The sequence below is a fragment of the Saccopteryx leptura genome, chromosome 5, assembly GCF_036850995.1.
Source record: "Saccopteryx leptura isolate mSacLep1 chromosome 5, mSacLep1_pri_phased_curated, whole genome shotgun sequence".
In the NCBI taxonomy this organism is placed as follows: Eukaryota; Metazoa; Chordata; class Mammalia; order Chiroptera; family Emballonuridae; genus Saccopteryx; species Saccopteryx leptura.
The window spans coordinates 137782436-137801682 of NC_089507.1; positions in this window are offsets into that span (position 1 = coordinate 137782436).

Below are 19247 nucleotides of genomic sequence, written 5' to 3' on the forward strand. Positions count from 1 at the left end.
ATGGTCACTTTATAATGATTAAGGGGACACTGAATCAAGAAGACATAACAATCCTTAATATATATGCACCAAACCAAGGAGCACCAAAATATATAAGACAGCTACTTATCGACCTTAAAACAAAAACTAACAAAAATACAATCATACTTGGAGACCTCAATACTCCGCTGACGGCTCTAGATCAGTCATCCAAACAGAGAATCAATAAAGATATAGTGGCCTTAAACGAAATACTAGAACACCTGGATATGATAGATATCTACAGGACCGTTCATCCCAAAGCAACAGAGTATACATTTTTCTCTAGTGTACATGGAACATTCTCAAGAATTGACCATATGTTGGGCCACAAAGACAATATCAGCAAATTTAGAAAAATTGAAATTGTACCAAGCATATTTTCTGATCATAAAGCCTTGAAACTAGAATTCAACTGCAAAAAAGAGGGGGAAAAACCCACAAAAATGTGGAAACTAAACAACATACTTCTAAAAAATGAATGGGTCAAAGAAGAAATAAGCGCAGAGATCAAAAGATATATACAGACAAATGAAAATGAAAATACGACATATCAGAATCTCTGGGATGCAGCAAAAGCAGTAATAAGAGGAAAGTTCATATCACTTCAGGCCTATATGAACAAACAAGAGAGAGCCGAAGTAAACCACTTAACTTCACACCTTAAGGAACTAGAAAAAGAAGAACAAAGACAACCCAAAACCAGCCGAAGAAAGGAGATAATAAAAATCAGAGCAGAAATAAATGAAATAGAGAACAGAAAAACTATAGAAAAAATCAATAAAACAAGGAGTTGGTTCTTTGAAAAGATCAACAAAATTGACAAACCCTTGGCAAGACTCACCAAGGAAAAAAGGCACAGGATTCAAATAAATAAAATCCAAAATGAAAGAGGAGAGATCACCACAGACATCATAGATATACAAAGAATTATTGTAGAATACTATGAAAAATTATATGCCACCAAGTACAACAATCTAGAAGAAATGGATAAATTCCTAGAACAATACAACCTTCCTAGACTGAGTCATGAAGAAGCAGAAAGCCTAAACAGACCAATCAGCAGGGAGGAAATAGAAAAAACTATTAAAAACCTCCCCAAAAATAAAAGTCCAGGCCCAGACAGTTATACTAGTGAATTCTATCAAACATTCAAAGAAGAGTTGGTTCCTATTCTACTCAAAGTCTTCCAAAAAATTGAAGAAGAAGCAATACTTCCAAACACATTTTATGAGGCCAACATAACCCTCATACCAAAACCTGGCAAGGATGGCACAAAGAAAGAAAACTACAGACCAATATCTCTAATGTATACAGATGCTAAAATTCTAAACAAAATACTGGCAAACCGAATACAACAACATATTAAAAAAATAATACATCATGATCAAGTGGGATTCATCCCAGAATCTCAAGGATGGTTCAACATACGCAAAACGGTTAACATAATACACCATATCAACAAAACAAAGAACAAAAACCACATGATCTTATCAATAGATGCAGAAAAGGCTTTTGATAAAATACAACACAATTTTATGTTTAAGACTCTCAACAAAATGGGTATAGAAGGAAAATATCTCAACATGATAAAGGCCATATATGATAAACCATCAGCCAACATCATTTTAAACGGCATAAAACTGAGGACACTCTACCTTAAATCAGGAACAAGACAGGGTTGTCCACTCTCTCCACTCTTATTTAACGTGGTGCTACAAGTTCTGGCCAGAGCAATCAGACAAGACAAAGAAATAAAAGGCATGCATATCTGAAAAGAAGAAGTAAAGGTATCACTTTTTGCTGATGATATGATCCTATACATCGAAAACCCGAAGGACTCCACAAAAAGATTATTAGAAACAATAAACCAATACAGTAAGGTCACAGGATACAAAATTAACATACAGAAGTCCATAGCCTTTCTCTATGCCAACAATGAAATATTAGAAAACGAACTCAAAAAAATAATCCCCTTCACGATTGCAACAAAAAAAATAAAATACCTAGGAATAAACATAACAAAGAATGTAAAGGACCTATATAATGAAAATTACAAAGCATTGTTAAGGGAAATCGAAAAAGATACAATGAGATGAAAAAATATTCCTTGTTTTTGGATAGGAAGAATAAATATAATCAAAATGGCCATATTACCCAAAGCAATATACAAATTTAATGCAATTCCCATCAAAATCCCTATGAGATTTTTTAAAGAAATGGAACAAAAAATCATCAGATTTATATGGAACTATAAAAAATCCTGAATAGCCAAAACAATCTTAAGGAAAAAGAATGAAGCTGGGGGCATTACAATACCTGACTTTAAACTATATTATAGGGCCACAATAATCAAAACAGCATGGTATTGGCAGAAAAATTGACACTCAGACCAATGGAACAGAATAGAAAGCCCAGAAATAAAACCACATATGTATGGTCAAATAATCTTTGATAAAGGGGCCAACAACACACAATGGAGAAAAGAAAGCCTCTTCAACAAATGGTGTTGGGAAAACTGGAAAGCCACATGCAAAAGAATGAAACTCGACTACAGCCTGTCCCCGTGTACTAAAATTAATTCAAAATGGATCAAAGACCTAAATATAAGACCTGAAACAATAAAGTACATAGAAGAAGACATAGGTACTAATCTCATGGACCTGGGTTTTAAAGAACATTTTATGAACTTGACTCCAATGGCAAGAGAAGTGAAGGCAAAGATAAATGAATGGGACTACATCAGAATAAAAAGTTTTTGCTCAGCAAGAGAAACTGATATAAAAATAAACAGACAGCCAACTAAATGGGAAATGATATTTTCAAACAACAGCTCAGATAAGGGCCTAATTTCCAAAATTTACAAAGAACTCATAAAACTCAACAACAAACAAACAAACAATCCAATAAAAAAATGGGAAGAGGACATGAATAGACACTTCTCCCAGGAAGAGATACAAATGGCCAACAGATATATGAAAAGATGCTCAGCTTCATTAGTTATTAGAGAAATGCAAATCAAAACTACAATGAGATACCACCTCACCCCTGTTAGATTAGCTATTATCAACAAGATGGGTAATAGCAAATGTTGGAGAGGCTGTGGAGAAAAAGGAACCCTCATTCACTGTTGGTGGGACTGTAAAGTAGTACAACCATTATGGAGGAAAGTATGGTAGTTCCTCAAAAAACTGCAAATAGAACTACCTTATGACCCAGCAATCCCTCTACTGGGTATATACCCCAAAACCTCAGAAACATTGATACGGGAAGGCACATGTAGCCCCATGTTCATTGCAGTACTGTTCACAGTGGCCAAGACATGGAAACAACCAAAAAGCCCTTCAATAGAAGACTGGATAAAGAAGATGTGGCACATATACACTATGGAATACTACTCAGCCATAAGAAATGATGACATCAGATCATTTACAGCAAAATGGTGGGATCTTGATAACATTATACGGAGTAAAATAAGTAAATCAGAAAAAAACAAGAACTACATGATTCCATACATTGGTGGAACATAAAAATGAGACTAAGAGACATGGACAAGAGTGTGGTGGTTACCAGGGGTGGGGGGAGGGAGGACAGGGGGAGAGTTAGGGGGAGGGGGAGGGGCACAGAGAACCAGATAGAGGGTGGCGAAGGACAATCTGACTTTGGGCGAGGGGTATGCAAAATAATTTAATGACAAAATAACCTAGACATGTTTTCTTTGAATATATGTACCCTGATTTATTAATGTCATCCCATTACCATTAATAAAAATTTATTTAAAAAAAAATGTAGTAATAAGAGGGATGTTCATATCACTTCAGGCTTATATGAACAAACAAAGAGAGCCCAAGTAAACCACTTAACTTGACATATTAAGAAACTATAAAAAGAACAAAGACAACCCAAAATCAGCCAAAGAAAGGAAATAATAAAAATCAGAGCAGAAATAAATGAAATAGAGAACAAAAAAATTATAGAAAAAGTCATAAAACAAGGAGCTGGTTATTTTTGAAATCAACAAAATTGACAAACCCTTTGCAAGATTCACCAAAGTAAAAAGAGAAAAGACTCATATAAACAAAATTCAAAATAAAAGAGGAGAAATCACCACAGACATCAAAGATATACAAAGAATTATTGTAGAATACTATGAAAAAATATGTGTCACCAAATTCAAGAATCTAGAAGAAATGAATAAATTCCTAGAACAATACAATTTTCCTAGACTGAGTCATGAAGAAGCAGAAAGCCTAAACAAAACAATAAGCAGGGAGAAAATAGAAAAAACTATTAAAAATTTCCCCAAAAATAAAAGTCAAGGCCCAGATGGCTATATTAGTGAATTCTATCAAACATTCAAAAAAGACTTGGTTCCTAGTCTACTCAAAGTCTTCCAAAAAAATGAAGTAGCAATACTACCAAACACATTTTATGAGGCCAAAATAACCCTCATAATGAAACCTGGCAAGGACAACAATAATAAAGAAAAGTACAGACCAATATCTCTAATGAATACAGATGCTAAACAAAATAATAGCAAATCAACTACAACAATACATTAAAAAATAATTTATTATGATCACGTGGGATTCATCCCAGAATCACAAGTATGGTTCAGCATATGTAAAACGGTTAACGTAATACACAATATCAACAAACAAAGAACAAAACCATAGATTTTGTCAATAGATGCAGATAAGGCATTCGATAAAAATACAACACAATTTTATGATTAAAACACTCAACAAAATGGGTATAGAAGGAAAATATATCAAAATAATAAAGGCCATTTACGATAAACCATCAGCTAACATCATATTAAATGGCATTAAACTGAGAACTGTTCCCCTTAAATCAGGAACAAGAAAGGGTTGTCCACTCAGTCCACTCTTATTTAATGTGGTGCTGAAAGTTCTAGTCAGAGCAATCAGACAAGAAAAAGAAATAATAGGAATGCATATTGGAAAATAAAAAGTAAAGGTTTCACGTTTTGCAGATGATATAATCCTATACATAAAAAACCCCAAAGACTTCACAAAAAGATGACTAGAAACAATAAACCAATACAGTAAAGTCGCAGGATACAAAATTAATATATATATAAAAGTCCATTGCCTTCTTATATGCCAACAATGAAACATCAGAAAACTAACTCAAAAAGATAATCCCCTTCATGGTTGCAACAAAAAAAATAAAATACCTAGAAATAAACATAAAAAAGAATGTAAAGTACCTATATAACAAAAATTACAAAGCATTGTTAAGGGAAATCGAAAAAGATACAATGAAGTGGGAAAATATTTCTGTTCTTGGATAGGAAAAATAAATATAGTCAAAATGACCGTATTACCCAAAGCAACATACAAATTCAATTCCAATGGCATTTTTAAAAGAAATGGATCAAAAAATCATCAGATTTATATGGAACTATAAAAAACCCTGAATAGCCAAAGCAAACCTAAGGAAAAAGAACAAAGCTGGGGGCATTACTATTCCTGACTTCAAATTATATTATGGAGCCACGACAATCAAAACAGCATGGTATTGGCAGAAAAATAGACATTCAGACCAATGGAACAGAATAGAAAGCTCAGAACTAAAACCACATATATATGGTCAAATAATTTTCGATAAAGGGGCCAAGAACACACAATGAAGAAAAGAAAACCTTTTCAACAAATGGTCCTGGGAAAACTGGAAAGCCATGTGCAAAAGACTGAAATTTGACTATAGTTTGTCCCCTTGTACTAAAATTAATTCAAAATGGATTAAATACCTAAGTATAAGACCTGAAACAATATAGTAAATTGAAGAAAACATAGGTACTAAACTCATAGACCTTGGTTATAAAGAGAAATTTATAAATTTGACTCCAAATGCAAGGGAAGTGAAGGCAAAGATAAATGAATAGGACCACATTAATTCTCTTGCTGTAGTTTGTACTGTTTCTGTTTATGCAATGTACCCCACTCCTTGCTCAGTGACCATCATGGAAGATGCCTGTGGTTTAGATTGTAAAGCGAGCTAAAGGGGTGGAATGTTGGTCAAATAAGTTTGTACATATGACATATATGTTTGCTCGCATTGGGTGTGGAAGACAGGCTGTAAGCTGGCAAAGTCATTAAAGCCTAAGGCTTAGTTTTAAAACTAAGATTTTCCCCACACCCTTGATAGGGGGTGGTGCACTCTTATGAAGAATCCCATTTATCCCTCAGATAAGTGACTTTTTTATCAGAGACTTCCTTATTTGTATATTGGATTAAAGGTTTTGACTTCTACACTATAAAATGTGGGCATACTGGGGGCTCCCTTTCTCCGTTCCTGTTATCACCATTGCAGAAGCGTCGAAGATCCCTTGCTTTTCTGCTTTTCCCTTGGCTTCTCTTGTGGCTTGCCTGTCTTGGAGAGACACCAATAAACAGAATGGCCCACCATCCTCCAACTCAGCCATTTCTGTATAGTCTGCCTGATTTCATAGAGAAGCTGCATTTACATGGCCACGATGGTGGTCCCTGGCAATACAGTGTCCTCTCTCTCTCTCTTTCTTTCCTGTGCCTAACGTGTGTTTGTGCACTGCAGTTGGTGGTGGAAACTAAGGCAGTGGATCTGTAGCTAAGGGTATCCTGTTTTGACTTTCTCCATCTTCAGCAAGAAGCAATGTGTTAGCAAGGGACAGCTAGTCAAACCCGGAGAAACCGATCTGCCACAGCCAGAGCACAAATCACCCGCTGGCTGGGCTCGCGCAGACACCCACCAGCGGAGGACGGGCTGGTGGCAGTTGCAGAAAGCGGGGCGCGTGTGTGCAGGACCTGGGCACCTGTGTATGTGTGCGTGTGCGTGAGTGTGCGCAGGGGGGCTGGAACGGGCGCGTGTACGCATGTCTGTGTGCCCGGCCACTCAGTACGCTGGGCAGTCGACTACACAACAAGCCCACTGCTCGTGCTTGCCTAGCACCCACCTGTGCACTGTGCCGCATTGTCCCCCTCCCCTGGTCCCTGGACGGCAGACCTGCTCCCGAAGAAGGGGACCAGGTAACTCGCTTTAGAGTGTTCCAGCGCGACCACAACCCACTCGACCCGAGTCAGATGAAGCGCACTTTTTCAGCCGGCCTGGAAGGAAGGGTTGAGGCAGCAAGGGCAGGCTCATTCTGGCCATGGGAAGTTTTCTTTCCTGCTGGGATTCCTAGCGAGGCCAGGTGATGCGAGCAGACAGCAAGCTGGGCGCCTGACCCCGAGCTGCTGCGGGCGGGCGTTTTGGCTTGAGTGGGGTGCGCGCTGGGACCCACCCACTTAGGCTTAGCAATAAACTCGGTGGAGTGATTCCAGTTAACAGCGCCCAGTGGACCAGGATACAAATCAGGAGACGGGTCCTCGGGAATGGCTTGAGAAGAAAATTCGGTTCTGAGGTGAAGCCCAACTCTTACTATTTTGGAAGTGCTCTCCAGTGCAAGTTGAAAATTAGTGTGTGCTGGCAGTTTCTGCCCAGGAAACTGCCCCACCCACCAAAGCCATAGAATGTGTGAGTGTCCAACAATTTGTTAGGGGTACGTTGTTGCCCTTCTGTGTTGTCAGTGAGTTATTGCATAGCTTTTTTATTTGAGAAGAAGGTAAATAGATCATCATGTTAAATACATATCTTTGGCTACAAATATTAGCGTTTAGCATTTTTTTCTTGTCCACATTTATAAAAAGAGGGAATAGTGACTTCTGTAATTATAGGAAAAAGGAAAATGAAAGGAGCTAATAATAATGAACTGTGTAGTCTGGGTGGCTTGTGGGTATTTTGATTCCGTTGATTAAATGGATTATTTATTTTCCAATAAGGGGCTTGGTATTTTAAACAGTTGGAGTTTCCCTGTTTAATAGGGCCCCTGTATGATGATTTAAAGTTATTATTTTTATTATTTATGTTCCTATATTGGAAACTACTTGCGGGTCTTCTCTCTAGGTTTGGCGTAATTGTGCAATATATAAATTGATTTTTCTATTTAAGTCATCATGTAATTGTATTCTTTCTCTAATGTCCTCTGCTGTGGATGCCCCTTGTAACAAGTTGTGAAGGTCTTTTATACTTTTCAGGGGCTCCATGTATGAGTGATCTGATAATCCCTGATATATTTTTATTTTTCCATGAGTTTTCTAAATCATCCTCATATATACTTAGTCAATTTACTAGCTTTCTTAACTGTATCTTTAAATCTATTTCTGTCCATCTAGCTGTTATTATTGCTCCTGATGTTAGGTCTGTTGTAGGGTATGATGTTTTCTGTGCTTCCCTAATTCAGTTCCATAATGATGCTTTTCTGTCCTTATTTTTGTCTACTAGCAATCTAAGTTTGTATTTAGTTTTGGGGTTTTTGATAGCATCTATAATTGCTTTTAATTCATCTGTATATGAGAGGGTTGTATGTCCTGCCTGTTCATAAATTTTTATTACCCAGTTTACATCTGTATTATTGTCTTGAATTAATGTTTTTCTTAAATCTGCTAGCTCTGTTCATGTGTATGGATTAAATTCAATAGTTTTCCTCATTATTACCATCTTCTTGTTTAATAGTTTTTGTTCTTATTACTGTAGGGTCTGCTTTGACTCTTGATAATACTTTCCCTGCTAGTTCCTTGCCTTTGTGTGTATCTGCATCTATTTGTTTGATGTTTTGGAGGAGAATTCCTGTAATTTCCTTTCCTTCTGCCCTCTCTATAATAGGGTTTAAATTGTTTGGGATTTTAAGGTTGCATGAGACATTTTTTGCGACTGAAACCTTAAAACTTTTCCTTAGAGAGTCCTCTGTCATCCTACAAGGACTTTCTGAAGTGGTGTTATAGTGGTTATTTTTTTTCTTAAAGATTTTTCTAAAGAAAGTTTTAATCTTTTCCATTTTTCTTCTTAATGCTAATTCCTACTACATATCTTCCAAATGGGTAAAATTTTTGGATTAGTAATTGGATATCTGAAACTAGTTTCTGCTCTATACTTCCTCCAGCATTTTCTTAGGCCTTTAGATAGTTTTGGCTTTAAGCAATATAATATAATCATGAATTTGCTCTGGAGCCCATTTTGTATATCCTCTTTTTAATATTTTTTTATAATTTGTGGGCTTTAGAATTGTGTTTTTAGAGTTGCCTATTTAAGAGTGACGAAGATCTGCTGAGTCCACCTTGGGATATTCGCTCTTTGTAGTATAGGCCGATCAGTACAAATCCCTGACTAGGTCAGACCTGGAGATGGAAGAGGTTACCCTCAGCTTCCAGCAAACAGCAACTAAACCATGTGATGTTTATGAATATCCTTTTACTTCTGCCCTCTGGTTTTAAGCCAGAAATTTCCAATTGAGACTGCATTTTAAGGCTGAGTGCCAACTATGCCAGCTTTCCCAGTAGAGCCCAAGCTCTAGGTCAATCAGGTATAACCTGATTCAACTTCCCGTGTAGTGGAACACTCCTGTGCTTTTCTTGCTTACTCTCTCTGCAAGCTGTAAAAAGGGAGGGGAAAGAGCAAGACTCAGGGAGGGAGAAAGAGAAGGGAAAACACTTTCTCTCAAGTGGAAGTAGCAGGATGGGACCCAGGGAACAGCTGGAAGGCCAGAAATGGAAGTTTAAGCCACATCTGTCTTTTAAAGCATGAACAGCAGAAAGCAAAGTGTCAGTCTTCGGAGTCATGATTTACTCCTTGATTTTGAAGATCTAGAAGATAACACAGAATACTTTTTTATGATGTGTTTTTTTTTTTCCTGGTCCATGTTGAGGTTCTCTAATGTTATCTGAGAAGCTGGATTCGTATATGTCTATCAGTTGAAGTGGAAATGGGAAGCAGTTGTGATAAAAGTATAATATGTATATATCTATCATCTGTTTGTGCATGTGTATGTGCATATATATGCATATATATATCACCATGAGAAAGATTAAATGTAACCTTAATGTAAAGTATAGAATTAAACTGGGGATTATCACATTATGTGAAAAATCTAAAGTTTAAGATTTTCTACTGGGAAAGCTGGCATAGTTGGCTCTACCCTGGCTGGTTGGCTCAGTGGTAGAGCGGCGGCCTGGCATGTGGGAGTCCCAGGTACGATTCCCGGCCAGGGCACACAGGAGAAGTGCTTATCTGCTTCTCCACCTCTCCCCCTCTCCTTCCTCTCTGTCTCTCTCTTACCCTCCTGCAACCAAGCTCCATTGGAGCAAAGTTTGCCTGGGCACTGAGGATGGCTCTGTGGCCTCTGCCTCAGGCAGAGCAATGCCCCAGATGGGGAGAGCATCACCCCCTGGTGGGCATGCTGGGTGGATCCTGGTCGGGCGCATGCGGGAGTCTGTCTGACTGCCTCCCCACTTCCAACCTCAGAAAAAATAACTAAAGCTTGTTTAGTAGCTTGAACAGCTTTAGGATTACACAGTAAGAACTTGGTAATGTCATATAGCTGGGAGAAGGAGAAGCTGATCTATTTTTATATCTGCATAAGCATATATGTGATTTTCTCCTGGCCACAGTGTCAGGCTTCTCATGGCCCTTTCATTTCAGCCTGGTGAATAATATGATGTGCATAGAACTGAACTTTGACTTTGTGCCAACAAAATCAGATCACAAGTAACACTAGACTATATTTTATTCATGAGAATATCAAAAATTTCTATTAACTCCCATGTTGCTGACAAATAGAGATGTAGATTCATATACTATGAGAGGCAAATGTTTAGTGACTTACAGATAAAAAATCATAACTCAGAGGAAATTACTTTTTATATGTGCACAGATAAGACATAAACTGTCACACTAAAGCAGATTCTTAACTGGGACCATCTCCTAGTGTCTTGATATTTCAAACACCACAGAAGTAAAGAGAGAAATTATGTGTAATGCACCTCTAAAACAAAATAATTTTTTCTTGGTGAAAAAGAAACCAATAAACTTATAATTTAGTGAAATACGTTAAATTTTGGGTTCTTAATGATGTTTTCTTCTCCAGAGGTTCCAGCAGAAAGATCCCCTCACAGATGGAGTATCTCAGGGACCAGTACATCAGAGAAGCCCAAGTCCGTGGACACTGCATATACCTCACCTTTCAAAATACCAGTAAGTGCTTCTCTTCTCTAAGAGACAGTTCTACTCTGCTTCTTTCTTAGAGTTAGAGAGAGGTACTAAAGAATAGAACATTTCACTTGTGGAGATTTTCTTTATAATACTGAGGTTTAAGGAGAGCGTTATTAACTTCGTGGATTGACTGCAGTTAATGTCTACTACTTTCAGGATCAGGTTTATTAGGATTTAAGGAATTCTATTTTTCCTTGCAGGATACTTCTAACATATATAATTAAATACATTAAATTCAAATTCTTTTGAACTATAGAGTGCAAATCTTTGTAGAATGCCCTTTTATCAAGTCACTAGCCAAAACCTATCACAATTCTGTAAAGATGCTGGTGAGATTTTTTTTTTTTAGGAATGGGCTATGATATATATATATATTTTTTTAATTTTCAAGCACTGAAAGTTAAGTGGAGAATGATGAGACTCATAAAGTTACAGAGCAAATTATCAGAGAATTTAAACAGTTATAAGTTCCAATACTGAATCTGGCCTGTACTTTGCTTAAGTCATCTTTCAAATAACCATTTAAGTACTTAAGAAATACCCTGGACTGAAAATATGGCAGCGGAGTAGGCAGACACACAGATGCCCAGCTCTCACCACCAAACTGGAATACAAATCAATTTAGGAAAAATCAGCATGAAAAACCAACTCTGAACTACAAGAACAGCTCTCAAAAACCAAGGAGCAAAGAAGAAGCCATAAAAAACCTGGTAGGAAGCGCCTGAATCTCCCCTGCTTACAGGAACGGGGGGGGGGGTGAGGCTGAGAGCCCAGAGGGGATCTCACACAAGGGAAAAGGTCAGAAAGTACTGCTCACAGCCACTAGCCTGGCGACCAGAGAGCGAGATGTGTTGAAAAGACCAGCTTATCTCCCAAGTGGAAAGGACAGGGAGAGGGACAGACTTTAAGGGGCTAGGAATGCAGGAGACGAACTAAAAAAGCTGATTCATCCGTGCTGGAGGCGACCATAGCTGGGGGAGGGACTGAACCTTTCACAAAACAGAGCTGAATTGCTTCCAGATCAGAGATCTCTGGACATCTATCCAGCTCCAATCAGCACAACAAGACACAGCTGAAAACAAAGAAGTGGGGAGAAGGGGCAGTAACACAGGTCTCCATGGAGATCTGAGATACACCTCCCCCTACTAAAGCTGAGAAAACACCCTTCCCCCAGAGAGATTAATTGGCTAAAGAGGCCTTCAGAGTCTCAGGTTATACCCACCCCATTCCTGGATACAGTTTCAAGGAAGCCCCCTGCTGAGATCAGTAAAAAGACTATCACCTGTTAAGAAAACAAACAAATCAAGACTTCAAAGCTGCCCAAATCCGAAAGTGGATTACAGATAACAGCTGATACCAACCCAAGAAGACCTAGAAATAACTGAAAACTGGAGGCAGACAACACCAAGCCTAGACTCAACCAACTCTACAAATAAAAAACCCAAAAACAGACAATGAGAAAACAAAGAAGTGCGATCGAAATGAAACCAGAGGAGACACCTTCAAAAGATGAACTGAGTGATATGGAAATAATCAAACTTCCAGATGCGGAGTTCAAAATAATGATTGTAAGGATGCTTAGGGATCTTAGAACAACAATGGATGGTCATTATGAATACCTAAATAAAGAAATTGCAAGTATAAAAAAGAATCAGTCGGAGATGAAAAATACAATATCAGAAATAAAAACCACAATGGAAGGAATTAAAAACAGGATAGATAGAGCTGAGGATCGAATCAGTGAGTTGGAGGACAACTGGAATGAAGGCATGAAAGCAGAGAAGAAAAGAGAAAAGAGACTCAAAAAGTCAGAGGAAACCCTTAGAGAGCTCTGTGACAACATGAAGAAAAATAACATCCACATCATAGGGGTTCCTGAAGAAGAAGAAAAGGAACAAGGGATAGAGACTTTGTTCAATCATATCATAGCTGAAAACTTCCCTAAATTAATGCAAGAGAAACTCTCAAAAGTCCAAGAAGCACAGAGGACTCCATTAAAGAGAAACCCAAAGAAACCTACACCAAGACACATCATAATTAAAATACCAAAGCTAAGCGATAAAGAAAAAATATTAAAAGCTGCAAGAGAAAAAAAAGTTATCACCTACAAAGGAGCCCCCATAAGGATGACATCCGACTTCTCAACAGAAACATTTGAGGCCAGAAGGGAATGACAAGAAATATTCAAAGTAATGCAGAACAAGAACCTGCAACCAAGACTACTTTATCCAGCAAGGCTATCGTTTAAAATTGAAGGAGAAATAAAAAGCTTCCCAGACAAAAAACAACTCAAGGAATTCATTACAACCAAACCAATGCTGCAGGAAATGTTAAGGGGCCTGTTGTAAACAGATCAAAGTGGGAAAAGAATATAGCAAAAAAGGAATACACCTTTAAAGAAGAAAATGGCAATAAACAACTTCATATCAATAATAATCTTAAACGTAAATGGATTAAATGATCCAATCAAAAGACATAGGGTAGCTGCATGGATAAGAAAACAGGACCCGTACATATGCTGTCTACAAGAGACACAGCTTAGAACAAAAGATACACAAAGATTGAAGGTAAAAGGATGAAAAAAAAAAAACATTTCATGCAAATGGAAATGAAAAAAAAAAGCTGGGGTAGCAATACTTATATCCGACAAATTGGACTTTAAAACAAAGGATATAGTAAGAGATAAAGAAGGCCACTACATAATGATAAAGGGAGCAATCCAACGGAAGATATAACTATTATAAATATCTATGCACCTAATATAGGAGCACCTAAATATATAAAGCAGACTTTGATGGATTTAAAGGGTGAGACCAACAGCAATACTTTAATAGTAGGGCATTTCAATACCCCACTAACATCACTAGATAGATCCTCAAGAAAGAAAATTAACAAAGAAACAGCATACTTATTGGAAACACTAGATCAACTCGATTTAATAGATATCTTCAGAACCTTTCACCCTAAAGCAGCAGAATATACATTCTTTTCAAGTGCTCATGGTACATTCTCTAGGATAGATCACATGTTAGGGCACAAAAGTGCTCTCAACAAATTTAAGAAGACTGAAATCATATCAAGCACTTTCTTTGATCACAATGGCATGAAACTAGAAATGTACCACAACAGAAAAGCTCAAAAATTCTCAAACACATGGAAACTAAATAGCAGGTTGTTAAATAATGAATGGATTAAGAATGAGATCAAAGAAGAACTAAAAAAATTCCTAGAAATGAATGACAATGAACATACAACAACTCAAAATTTATGGGACACAGCAAAAGCAGTACTGAGAGGGAAGTTCATAGCACTATAGGCACACTTTAAGAAGCTAGAAAAAGCTCAAATTAACAACTTAACCCTGCATCTAAAAGAATTAGAAAAAGAACAGCAAGTAAAGCCCAAATGTAGTAGAAGGAAGGAAATAATAAAGGTCAGAGAAGAATTAAATGACATAGAGGCTAAAGAAACAATATAGAGGATCAATGAAACTAGGAGCTGGTTCTTTGAAAAGGTAAACAAGATTGGTGAACCTTTAACTAGACTCACCAAGAAAAAGAGAGAGAGGACTCAAATAAATAAAGTTAGAAATGAGAGGGGAGAAATAACAACTGACACAACAGAAATACAAAATATTGTAAGAAAATACTATGAAGAGCTGTATGCCAAAAAACTAGACAACCTAGATGAAATGGACAAATTCCTTGAAACATACAATCTTCCAAAAATCACTCTGGAAGAATCAGAAAACCTAAACAGACTGATTACAACAAATGAGATCAAAACAGTTATCAAAAAACTCCCAACAAAGAAAAGTCCGGGGCCCGATGGCTTCACAAGTGAATTCTACCAAATATTCAAAGAAGAACTAACTCCTATCCTTCTCAAACTATTTCAAAAAATTCAACAGGAAGGAAGACTTCCAAGCTCCTTTTATGAGGTGAGCATAATTCTGATTCCAAAACCAGGCAAAGACAACACAAAGAAAGAAAATTATAGGCCAATATCTCTGATGAACTTCGATGCTAAAATCCTCAACAAAATATTAGCAAACCGGATCCAACAATATATGGAAAAAAATCATACACCATAATCAAGTGGGATTTATTCTGGGGAGGCAAGGCTGGTACAACATTCGTAAATCAATCAATGTGATTCATCACATAAACAAAAAGAAGGAGAAAAACCATATGATAATTTCAATAGATGCAGAAAAAGCATTTAATAAAATCCAGCACCCATTCATGATCAAAACTCTCAGCAAAGTGGTAATACAGGGAACATACCTCAACAAGATAAAAGCCATCTATGACAAACCCACAGCCAACATCATACTCAATGGGCAAAAATTAAAAGCAATCCCCTTAAGATCAGGAACAAGGCAGGGGTGCCCCCTTTCTCCACTCTTATTGAACATAGTCCTTGAAGTCCTAGCCACAGCAATCAGACAAGAAGAAGAAATAAAAGGCATTCAAGTTGGAAAAGAAGAAGTAAAACTATCATTATTTGCAGATGATATGATATTGTATATAGAAAACCCTAAAGTCTCAGTCAAAAAGCTACTGGACCTGATAAATGAATTCAGCAAAGTGGCAGGATATAAAATTAATACTCAGAAATCAGAGGCAATTTTATACACCAACAATGAACAGTCAGAAAGAGAAATTAAGGAAACAATCCCCTTCACAATTACAACCAAAAAAATAAAGTACCTAGGAGTAAACTTAACCAAGGAGACTAAAGACTTGTACTCGGAAAATTACAAAGCATTGATAAAAGAAATCAAGGAAGATACAAACAAGTGGAAGTATATACCGTGCTCATAGTTAGGAAGAATAAACATCATTAAAATGTCTATTTTACCCAAAGCAATCTATAAATTCAATGCAATACCAATTAAAATACCAATGACATACTTCAAAGATATAGACCACATATTCCAAAAATTTGTATGGAACCAAAAGAGAACACGAATAGCCTCAGCAATCTTAAAAAAGAAGAATAAAGTGGGAGGTATCACACTTCCTGATATCAAGTTATACTACAAGGCCATTGTACTCAAAACAGCCTGGTACTGGCATAAGAACAGGCATATAGATCAATGGAACAGAACAGAGAACCCAGAAATAAACCCACAGTTCTATGGACAACTGATATTTGACAAAGGAAGTAAGGAAATACAATGGAGTAAAGACAGCCTCTTTAACAAATGGTGTTGGGAAAATTGGACAGCTACCCGAAAAAAAAATGAAACTAGATCACCAGCTTACACCATTCACAAAAATAAACTCAAAATTGATAAAAGACTTAAATGTAGGCCGTGAAACCATAAGCATCTTAGAAGAAAACATAGGCAGTAAGCTATCCGACATCTCTTGGAGCAATATATTTGCGGATTTATCTCCACAGGAAAGTGAAATAAAAGACAGTATAAACAAATGGGACTATATCAAACTAAAAAGCTTTTGCACAGCTAAAGACAACAAGAACAGAATAAAAAGACAAACTACACAATGGGAGAACATATTTGACAATACGTCTGATAAGGGTTTAATAACCAAAATTTATAAAGAACTTGTAAATCTCAACACCAGGAAGACAAACAATCTAATCCAAAAATGGGCAAAAGAGATGAATAGACACTTCTCCAAAGAGGACATACAGATGGCCAATAGGCATATGAAAAAATGCTCAACATCACTAATCATTAGAGAAATGCAAATTAAAACCACAATGAGATATCACCTCACACCAGCCAGAATGGCGCTCATCAACAAAACAACACAGAATAAGTGCTGGTGAAGAAGTGGAGAAAAGGGAACCCTCCTGCACTGCTGGTGGGAATGCAGACTGGTACAACCACTGTGGAAAACAGTATGGAGATTCCTCAAAAAACTGAAAATCAAACTGCCTTTTGACCCAGCTATCCCACTTTTAGGAATATACCCCAAGGACACCATAGAATGGCTCCAAAAGGAGAAATGCACCCCGATGTTTGTGGCAGCATTGTTCACAATAGCAAAGATCTGGAGACAGCCCAAGCGTCCGTCAGAGGATGAGTGGATTAAAAAGCTTTGGTAGATATATACTATGAAATACTACTCAGCCATAAGAAATGATGACATCGGATCATTTACAATAACTTGGATGGACCTTGATAACATTATACGGAGTGTAATAAGTAAATCAGAAAAAAACTAAGAACTATATGAATTCATACATAGAAGGGACATAAAAATGAGACTCAGAGACATGAACAAGGATGGGATGGCAACAGGGGTGGGGGTGGGGGGAGGGGGGATGGGGCAAAAAAGGAGAGAGGGGTTGGGGGAGGGGAGGGGTACAAGAAAACCAGATAGAAGGTGACAGAAGACAATTTGATTTTGGGGGAGGGGTACACAGCACAATCAAATGTCAAAATAATCTAGAGATGTTTTCTTTCAACATATGTACCCTGATTTATCAATGTCACTGCATTAAATTTAATAAATTAAAAAAAAATACCCTGGAAAAAATATCCCAGTTTAAAGTATTTTCTACACTGAGAATCAGTGTCAAATTCAAAGGGATGCTTCTGGAAAGGCTGTGAGTGGCCAGGTTCACTGACCATGAGTTGCAAGCTTAGTTTGAATCATTTTGATATAACCCTGAGTAACCCATATTTTAATTTATCCACTTTCTTTGTTTATCGAGCAAGAAATATATTTATAGTTTAATCATATTATTAAAATTTATTGCTTTTAAACGAAGAGAATTACTTGAATAAGTTGGTAATTATTGTAGGTAGAATGGTAACCAATATAAAATAGAATAGGCTTTTCTATGAAAAAATGATCATTTTTTTTAATTCAGCCAAGTTAATATATTTTTTGTTTACTTATTTCAATACTATTTTTTTAATGTTGAGATGACCTTTTAAGTAGAACTAGTATTTTGAGATATTTATATGTAGACATTCATTAGTCAGTTACTTAAATGATGGTTTATTTTGGATTAATCTTGAGGAGCAAGATTTTGTCTTATTATATCTTAGCACCTTGTTGTTTGTGGATATTTATTACTGTGCCCTTTAAAGTTTTACATACTTTTTCATTTTAAGAGATCACAAGCATATGTTGGATTAATATTCTAACTCAGTTGTGACTGGAAATTTAAAATATTATCTTTTCTGCCTTTTATTAAATTTCTTTATTCCATAGACATAGATACCTACTTATTAAAATTTTATGAATAAAGAAAAAAGTTTTCCTATCCCATTCTCATTTTCCTGTTGAAACAAAGATCAAATATACTGAAACTATTCACATGCAAAATTTGGCAAAAGAAATTGAATTGGAATTTTTAGTTTTAATACACCCATGCTGAATAGAATGGTGACAATAAGGTGACAGCTAATCTAAGATTTGCCTTAATAATAAGACTAAACTATTCTTAAGTAAAAGTAATAAATGAATAATGCATATACATGAAGGGTAAAACCACTTACAGACCACTTACTCAGTAGTTAGTTTCCTGATACTCTGAGCCATCTCATGACTTTAGAAATAATGAGGGAAAAAAAGGGTCCTTTGCCTAACCAATTGGGGCCCCTGAGCCCAGGCACTTAGCCCTCCAGGAGAATTAACTATTTCCAAACCCTCACCTAGACAATTGTTTGAAAATGAACCATCAGCACATACAAGTTGGGGAATCATGAAAACAATCTGCATCCACTTATGATAAAGGCTAATAGCCTTACATTTATCAATAGCCCTTAAGAGTACCATTGTTTCACAAACTGAAGCCTCTCTTTACTTTCCCCATTTCTCCATATAAAAAACCAATGACCTCATTAGCAATTTTCATATTTTAAAACTGCTTTAAAAATCCATACATAAATGCACTTATATGTATGTTTTGCTTGTTTTCCTATAAGTGGGATTGTGACCTGCTTTTTATTTTGAATATTTAGGACAACTTAATATGTTAGCACAATTAAACTAAATCATCTGTTTAATAGCTGCCTTCTTACTATGCCAATTTTTTGTAACATTCATACTTTTTTGTTGACTGCTCTTTAAATTGTTTCCCTTTTTGATACAAAATAAACATGTAATGAACATTTTTGAACATGTACATTTTGGTCCCAATGTGATTAGGTC